Raw genomic sequence first — 9,197 nt, 5'->3', positions numbered from 1 at the left:
AGGAGAGTGGCCTTTCTGCGTTTCTCAACAGCTAGATGCTTATAGGTGCTTGGCATACCTGCACAGTTGCTAAGACTCATAGCCTTCCAGGAACAAAATACTATTTATTTTTACTCCTTCCACTGTTTTAGGAAGAGCAAGTGTGAGGGAAGGGTCTTCATTATGGGTTCCTTATGGCATTTTCTATGAGCAGATAATTGGACATGAATTGATGTAGATTTGTTTTGATCATCTACTTTGTCACCAAGACTGCAGGCCTTTCAAGGGTAAGAGTCAAGTTTTGTTTTGTTTTTGTTTTTTTCCATCATCAACCAGTGATGAGAGAAAGACAGCTTAGCTCTTTTCATCACTCCGCTGGTGACTTTGAATGTAATGACAATGACTATCAGAAAGCTTGGGACTCTTCCTTCATTTAATTCAGCTTTGAAATCCTCCAGTATTGAGGATGTTGAGGATGTGGCAATAGGTTTGGGACACTGACTATCCTTCAATGCTTCCCTCTGCCCTCTTCTGTCAACACCCTTGTAGATAACTTTTCAGAAATCTAAGTGACCACTCCCTTATCTGAGGATAAATAGATGCCTGTAAACAGTCTTAGATAGGCAAGGTGTCTTCTTGCACTTCTACGTCTGGATTACCCACCGCTCTGACCCAAGAATGAATTCTTTCTTTCTGGCCAGAATGAACAAGATGAAATGTATAAGTTCTTCTAGTGCCTTTACATTCATGAGAGAGTACTGGTTGGGATGTTATATTCTATCTTCCTGTAATTGTATGCAGGCAGATGACTACTGAGCTTCATGTCTACTGGATGATATGTTACTAAACTGCTGCCCCAAAAGCTTAGTCCAACAGGGCAAGAACAAAGTGGAGGAGTAGCTCAGCATAGCTGAAAAGTTGCCTCTCATTTTGAGATTAACTTCTACTAGTAATATATTTTGACTGTATGTGAGTCACAGTACTTGTGAAATAGCACATTAGTGCATCTTTTGATTGAATCTGAGTTCTGAGGAATGATAATTTTACTTCTTGCTTCTTAGTTCATTCTCCACGTGTATCTCTGTGGTCATAGACAACTCTTCCCTCTGTCCAATGACTGGCAGATAATTTACAATACCGTTTCCCCATGATTTCATCAAGAGATCCTTTAAATACATTTGCCTTTCCTGACTGAAGATTATTCTATTGACAGAGCATGACTGAATGTGAATCATTTTTTTAAACTTATTTTATGTTTAAGTCTGCTTTATCACACATGTTGTCTGTAATGACCAGAAGAGGACATTGGATCTCCTGGGACTGAAGTTACATATGGTTATAAGTTACCATATGGTTACTGGGGATCAAACCCAGGTCCTCTGGGACTCTTCTGGCAGCCAGTGCTCCTAACCTCTGAGTCATCTCTCCTACCCCTATATATAAGTCTTAATAAGACATGAAAACTGAAGCAGAGCTCAAGAGTCATTTTATTTTTGTGCATAGAAGAAAAGAGTCACTTGAAACTCAGTGTCTTTTTGGCAGACATGGATGGTAAGTGTAAACATAATATATAGCTACATACAGTCGAATATGAGAAACACTAAAAGTAACAGGTTTTGCTTCTACCTTCTTCCATCCCAAAGTCTACCTAAATGAAAAATAGTGCATCATTCTCATCTGCGACAACACCTGAGATTAGCTTTTCTTTTGAGGTTAGTATACAAAATGAATAAACTGTAATTAATATAAAAAATAAAAATAAAAAATAAAAAATAAATAATAAAAAAAACTTGGGGAAAGAAGCAGGAAATGGGAGAAATGAAAGAACTACACCTTTCACTGTATGAACAGATGACAGCCTGCTCATCTATAAATTTGTCTAAGGTTTGTTTTATGTGCATATATGTGTTATAATGTAAAATTTTGTTTCATAAATACCATGCTTCATTACCATGAAGCAAAACATTATCACATTATCCTATTTAATTTATCCCAATTAATCTGTAAGTTTAAAGACGTGCAAACACTTTCATTTTATTGAGTTTTTGATGAAAGACATATTTATTAAAACATATTTCAAAGCTACAAAAAAGAAATCCTGTTAAAAGAAATCAAATATTTAAAAAAAAATTGGGGCCATCATTTAATACTTGATCTGATTTCATTGGACCCCAAGATGACCATCATTCTATTCATATCACTGAATCTGATCCTCAAATAATCAATTTTCTTCTGGTGTGACTGTTACATATGTCTTAACTGAGGAAAAGAAAGAGAAAGCAGTTGGAGGATTATAACAAAGAGTAAGTTAGGGAACTGGGGAGATGGTTCTAGTTGTTAAGAGCACTAGCTGCCTTTTCAGAAGGCCTATACTCAGTTACCAACACCTTCCTGTGGATCACAATTGTTTATAAATCTAGTTCTAGGGGATCCAATGCCTCTTCTGATCTCTGAAGACACCAGGCATGTTCATGGTGAGCATATTCAGGCAAAACATGCATACATACATGCAGACACATAAAATAAAAATAAGTAAATATTTTAGAAAAGTGTTAATCATATAACAGCTAACCAGCATTTTAAAGGAGAAGGAAAAGAGTAGTAATTATTCAGGTGCCTATAGGCCACATTGTCCACAGTATTTTGATAGTACTTTGATAGTCCAGCAGTTTTTGATAGTATTCTTTTCCCATTTCTATTTTTCTTCCTTTACAAAAAATTATGTACCTGTTACTTTATTCTCTCTACCTTTATCTCTTTTTAAATTTTTTATCAAATTATTTAGCTATTCATTTTATATCCAATTGTAGCCCCTCCCTCCTCTCCTCCCAGTCTTACCTCTTCACCTTTCTCCCTTCCCTTTTCCTGACATAGACTCAGTTGCCTGCTTTTGGATCACTTTTCCCTAACTGTGCTGCATTGTCTGGCCTCAGTGGAGGAGGATGTGTTTAGTTCTGATGTGACTTAATGTACCTTTATCTCTTTAGCATCTCTCTTGCACTGTTTTCTCTTCTAAAAATATATTCCCTCTCTTTTCCTCCTACCATCAACCCTGTTTTCTGGGGTGACCATAGTATAGAATTGGTCTGTATTTAACTTGCTTCACTCATCAGAAATTACAAATCAGTCTTGATGTTTGGCTTTTCATTTCTCCCCCAGAAATCTAAGACCAATAAAGTCTACTGCATTCTTTCCTTACCCGTGCTACATTGCTGACTCTTGATTGAAAAAAGGCTTTCTAGTGGGGGAGGGGAAGAATCCTAATGGTTGCTGGAGACAAAGAAAGATAGTGGAAGGCCTTCAAGTCAAGCTAATATAAAATGTGGGCGTATGACTCAGTTTGGCCAGGTGGCCTAGAGCCTGAGGCCTGACTATTTGCAGTTGGGTTGGGGAGAGATTCAGTTTTCTCAGAGAGGAGTCTGTTAGAGCACCGGTAGAGTTTCAAGTGAGAAGCCAATTAGTGAATAATGACTTCTTGGCATCCATGTCAAGTGTATTTTAAGCAACTAGTCCAAGAGCAGAGGCAAAAATTCTTTCTTTACAATTTTATTTACAAAATGTATTAAAACTTTGTACAATACCTCATGGCAATGAGGTTCGGTAATTATGCCCACACATGCAATTTACACTTTTACGGCTATTAGTTTGCTTGGCAATTTTTCTGTTCACTGAAGTACAGCTTTAACAACAAAAAGAAAAGAATTGGGAAAAAAATCAAGTGACTACCGCTAAACTCCCATAGCTTGAAGTTAATAGCAGAAATTTGAAGCAATCAACATTTTTTTAAACATGCAAGTTTTTTTTTTAAATAACAAACCAATTTACCCACTTCTTAAACTCAGTAAAGTTCCCTCTCTGAAAAACTGATTTGAGTCAATAAACATACATTTCTCTTTATACAGTGCCTATGAAAAACATTTGTGTATACGTTGGTTGGTTTGTTTTATACAACTTCATATTCACACAGCATTAGCTTCCCGCACTGGGACGTTATAGCATTCATAAGTTGAAAAATCACAGTTTCATGAAAACAAAACAAAACAAAACAAAACACAACAGCTTTCTTTTGTGTTCAATACCATTTAAAATCTGACAGGTGAGTTATTCGCTTATGGCACACTTTCTGGAATGAAAGTTTATATTACACCTTTCTGGAAATGTTTCATTGGAATGAGACCTCTTCCTTTCTTTTCTAAAGATGAGAGCAAAAATGCAGAGAGTCAACTAAGCGTCTAAGGGTCACACTTGGGAAATGGAGGCGGGCTCCTAATTTGTACAGTCTGGAAACTTTCCAATGCACGTTACTGATGAGAGCAAACTACTGAACTACAGAAAGCATACATTGTTATATAGGAGGTAATTAGTGAGCGGAGACTATTTCCTCTGACTGGTCTGATGATGCCAACAGCAGGTATGCAATTAGTTACTTGATAGCCCATGGAATAGTGGAGCGATCTTCAGTGAGTCAGTAGAGAAACTGCTCCAAGCAAGGACCTGTGAGTGATGCTGAGGTCCCTCAGGTTAGCAATAGGTTTGGGAATGCATCTTAGTCTTTGCAAACTAGAAAAGGACACATGCAATCTGACAGAGAGTCACAGGCAGGTGGTAACAGGCAACAGATGGTAAAACAGACCTAGCAAGAGTATAAAGTCAGATTGAGAACTGTGGTCTGAACCCATTGGCCTGCCTTGCAACATGATCCTGTCTCTGTGTCATTCACTTGAAAGGCATACTTAGCAGAGAAAGCAGAGCTAAACACAGTGTTGTTTTTGAGAAAGATATTCCAAACACAACTGAGAGAGTAGACAGCATTTCCCTCACCTCAATGCTTACTACTCGGCTATATTGGCTTAAAATGCACACTGAAGCAAGAAAAACAGATCTGTGAGCTGTAATTTCAGGCTCCTTGGAAAGCTCCGGGATCAGTTTTAGGTGCTTCGAGAGGTATGCCTGATAGTGTCCCGCCCCTTGCTACAAACAAGTCAATTTCGAAAGTGCTATTAATCTCTTCACTTCTACCATGGAAAGTTCTCCAGACATTTTTCACAAAACCATTGCAAGAACACTAAGTCACCATTCAGTCTCTTCCCCAAAGCATTTGAATTTTCTTAAGTGTCACATTTACATTTTAAAGATTTGCACATTTCAGCAACATCGAAGTGAAATAGGGTGCACAGAACATTACCAACAGGAAATACTAAAAACACCTGATCTGCAGATCCTAGAAGAAATGCCAGTCTGTCCGCTCAAACACAGGGAGACAGATTTTCTTTTTTAATCAGAAGGAATTACATTTTTTTTTTTTTTAGCTAAGACGGGTCTACTTGCTTAATTAGAATTAAATTGTGTGTGTGTGTGTGTGTGTGTGTACACTATGTGCACATATGCATGTGTGTGTGTATTAAAGAATATGATTTTGTATACTGTGCAGTGGTATCAAATAATGGCTTTTGTTGAATTGATGTTTTTAATAAGATTTTTTTAGCATACTGGAATCTTGCATGTCCATTTTTTTGTTGGTATTATTTAAATTTTTTCAAGCAAAGCAAAAAGATTTCAATAATGGTTTGCATTGTCACAAGTCTCAGAGTGTTCCATAAGGCACTGAAGGAAAAAAAAAATCAGTTTTTCCTATTGAAAGGTCATTGCACCATCAGCAATATTCGTGTCATGCCCGACACCAAGGAGAGTGAAATCTGGCTCAGGATCCTTGAAGCAGCCATGTTTTCAGTGATTTCCTCTCATTGCATGCTTCCAGTGGGAAGGGATCTGCAAAGGCAAGGGGACATTGCAACGTGAAGGGACTTTTTATTGGGAACCAAGACGTTTATTAATGGCTCAGCTGACTTTGTACAGAAATACGTGGCTGTTTTCTTAATTTACTGGAACCTTTCTCCACCCCCAGGATTGATTGGATATAAGCAACAGGTCTGGTTAAAATTTTCAACTGGATGCAGATGCTTTGGAATTGTACTAACATGCGGGAAATCTAACTCAAGACTTTAATCACTCAGAGAGTAGGTATATTAGAAAGTTTTAGTGGCATTTTAATATATTCAGGACAAATGCACTGCAGAGTATATTCTGATTGCAGAGGTAACAAGGTTTTTTTTTTTTTTTTTTTTAAAAACTTAGGACAGAGGGTACACAATCTTATGGCTTACTGAATTCAAATCCAATTTGACTATGAGAAAAAAATATTATTGTTCCTTGATTGGGGAGGGCTCATTTTTCTTAACATCTTCAACCTTAAGTGTTTAAAGTCTGAAAGTAACATGAGGAGATTAAAGGTATAGCACATTCTAGAAAACAGGCAAAAGTGGTGATACCCATGAAGCAGCTTGGCATCTATGGGTGCTTTGCCTTGAAATTAGGGACCTGATTGAGAGGACTCTGGTGATGTCCTCATTTTCATGGCCTTGAATAGATGCAGAGGATTCATTGTCCCAACTCTGTAAACTCAATATCATTTTTTTTTGTCTCTGTTCAGGCTCAACCAACTTTCCTTTCACTCCAATAGAACACTTACGTTTCTCTTGAGTGAACCCTGAATTTAGTTTCTATGAATAACATCATTATCTACCACTGATCTTAAATAAAACATAAGTGTTAGAATGTTAAAGCTGTGCACAAAGAGCCAAAGATGAGCATGAAAGAAAAAACTCTTCTTTGTACCCCACCAAGTCCTGAGTCATTTCTCTGTCTCTCTTTCCCCTTCCTTCCTTCCTTCCTTCCTTCCTTCCTTCCTTCCTTCCTTCCTTCCTTCCTTCCTTCCTTCCTTCCTTCTTGTCAATGGGATATCCTTATCTGGTCTCTTAACTCTAAGAAAGTGACTTGACCTCTCAGTGACTGTTTCCTGCTTTAAAGTAGCACAAAAGCAAACAGTATCACTACTGAGATAAAAGCCCTCTCAGAAAAAAAAAAAAGAACATCACCCCCTCAGTTATTCAGAAATTTGTCCCTACTTGACATAAAACTAGTTGTTGTTGTTCTTCTTCTTCTCCTCCTCTTCTTCTTTGAATGCTCATAAGCAGTAAAACAATCTCTCTGCAAGAATCTCTATGCAAGCTGGACTCTCCCCTCTCTGTCAGACTGCATGTTTCCTTTCTAGTTTGCCAAGACTAAGATTCATTCATAAACCTATTGCTAAGCTGAGGTTGAGACAGGAGGATTGCTATGGGTTTTAGTTCATTCTGTGTTACAATGTAAATTCCTGTCTCAACTTTTTTTCCACTCAAAGAATACCTACATCCGGGCTGTCTAAGGAAAGTTGATAACTTGGAAAATATTAATATTTCATGGAATAGAATGGACAAAGAGAAAAATGAAACTTTCTTCAAATTCCAGGCTAGTTGAGTTCTTACAAATGAGATGAATTTCAAAAAACATTACTGAAGAAGCCAAAGGAGATAGATATAGGTTTCATTTAGTTTGAGGAAACTTGAAGATTTCTAAAAGCAGTTAAGAGAGTCAACCCCAGGGAGCTTTGAGTTCGAATCACTTGTCAAGGAATGCTTAAAGGTGGGGTGACTTCTAATGCCTGATCAGTAACTTAGAGAGGTATCAGGTTTTCAGCAGAACTTCTGTTCCCTAGTGGATGCTAAACAGAATCTGAAACTGAGGCATATGTTCTCCTGAGTCGAGTAATCATGACATAATCACCACCCACAGAAAATGAGACGATATGGATCCTTCCTAAGGTCCCTTTTATCAGACATATTTTATTGGATCTTATTCTTTTGGATGATTCAAACTGATTCACACTTCCTGATCAATTACTGGGCTTATAAACTCAAAAGGCAGACCCTGATGATGAGCAAGAAAAGTAAAATTTCAGGGTTACTTTTCACCTGCATGCCCCTGAAGAGACTCCCTAGGCCAACTTAGAAAACTAGAAAGTAGATAAGAGATCAGAAAGTACTCAGATATACTGCAGAACTTGTTTGGACACCAAAGGTGGCATGGACTGGATGGGCTGGGAAGTAATGTTTTTTGGAGGTTCTACTCATGCTTCTTTATTATTCCAGGGATGACTGTTATGAAACTGGGTAACTAGGCTATAACCATGTTGGTATTGGTATCTATTAAAATGTAACTTTTTTCTCAGCCATAATTTTGTTCTACAATAGTAGCACGTCATGTTGAAACCAGAAATCTGTAGCTTTCTGTATAGCAAGCTAGGTTTTGAGGCCTTCCTGTCCAGTATGGTACTCCATGGTCTCCAATTTAAGGCTATAATGACATGTTTAAAGGACTGATAATCTTTTAAGCCAACACTCTCTTTATGTCCTTCCCCCTCTGTTCCTCTCCCTCCATTTCTTTCTTCCTTTCTTACTATTTAACCTTTCCCTTCCTTTCATCCTCTTGTATTTTCTCTAGAATCTGCATTAGGATCCACATTCTTGTAAGCTCCTCATATAATTTGTGATTGAAAAAAACATTATTCTGAGGAGTTAACAAGAGATTGTGAGGCTATAATAATTGGAAAGTAAGGCCATAATTATTAGACAGAATAGCTGAAGAATAGAATTTGGAGGTTGTATGACTGTGAGCCCTGATCTGTTGTAAAAGATTCTATCTCAAGGAACATTATATATATATATATATATATATATATATATATATATATATATATGTATGTATATATATATACATATATATATAGTATGCATATATATATGTATACTATATATATATAGCCTTATATAGAGTGGGATGCACAAGAAGTGGGGGCATGGAGGGTCTAGACATTTTTCAAGATGACTTTTTAACAATATATATTAATACTTTTTATTTTTTATATGTTTTGTCTGTGTGAATGTAACTACACCATGTGTGTGCAGTGCCCATGGAGGTCAGAAGAGGGTGCTAGATCCCTGAAACTGGAGTTACAGATGATTGTGAGCTGCCATGTCGGTGTTGGGAACTGAATGCTGGTCCTCTAGAAGAACAACAAGTGCTCTAAACTGTTGAGCCATCTGATGGTATTCACGTACAGCTATGTCATAAAGTAACCATCTCTTCTCAAACTGACAAAAGCTCACTAAAGTTTCAAGTTTCCTGAAGACTACCAGTCTATAGATGGAGGAGGTAGAAGGAGGTATGGTTTAGTAAAAAAGAAGAAGAAGGAGGAGGAGGAGGAGGAGGAGGAGGAGGAGGAGGAGGAGGAGGAGAAGAAGAAGAAGAAGAAGAAGAAGAAGAAGAAGAAGAAGAAGAAG

The 9,197-nt window shown here is 37.4% G+C and overlaps 1 protein-coding gene across 3 annotated transcripts in view; it reads right to left on the bottom strand.

Annotated features, from left to right (window-relative positions):
* Positions 1-3,515: 3,515 nt before the first annotated feature.
* Gria3 (glutamate ionotropic receptor AMPA type subunit 3) overlaps positions 3,516-9,197 on the bottom strand; it is a 359,624-nt gene continuing 353,942 nt past the window's right edge. For all 3 annotated transcript variants that reach the window (XM_055612175.1, XM_055612176.1, XM_055612174.1), the window contains exon 16: positions 3,516-5,748. The gene's annotated coding sequence lies outside the window, so the exon portion shown is untranslated. The remainder of the gene's footprint in view (positions 5,749-9,197) is intronic.

The sequence above is a fragment of the Psammomys obesus genome, unplaced genomic scaffold (assembly GCF_907164565.1).
Source record: "Psammomys obesus unplaced genomic scaffold, mPsaObe1.curated_primary_1811, whole genome shotgun sequence".
NCBI lineage: Eukaryota > Metazoa > Chordata > Mammalia > Rodentia > Muridae > Psammomys > Psammomys obesus.
The sequence above is the reverse complement of the archived record's forward strand: the minus strand, read 5'-3'. Positions and strand labels throughout refer to the sequence as shown.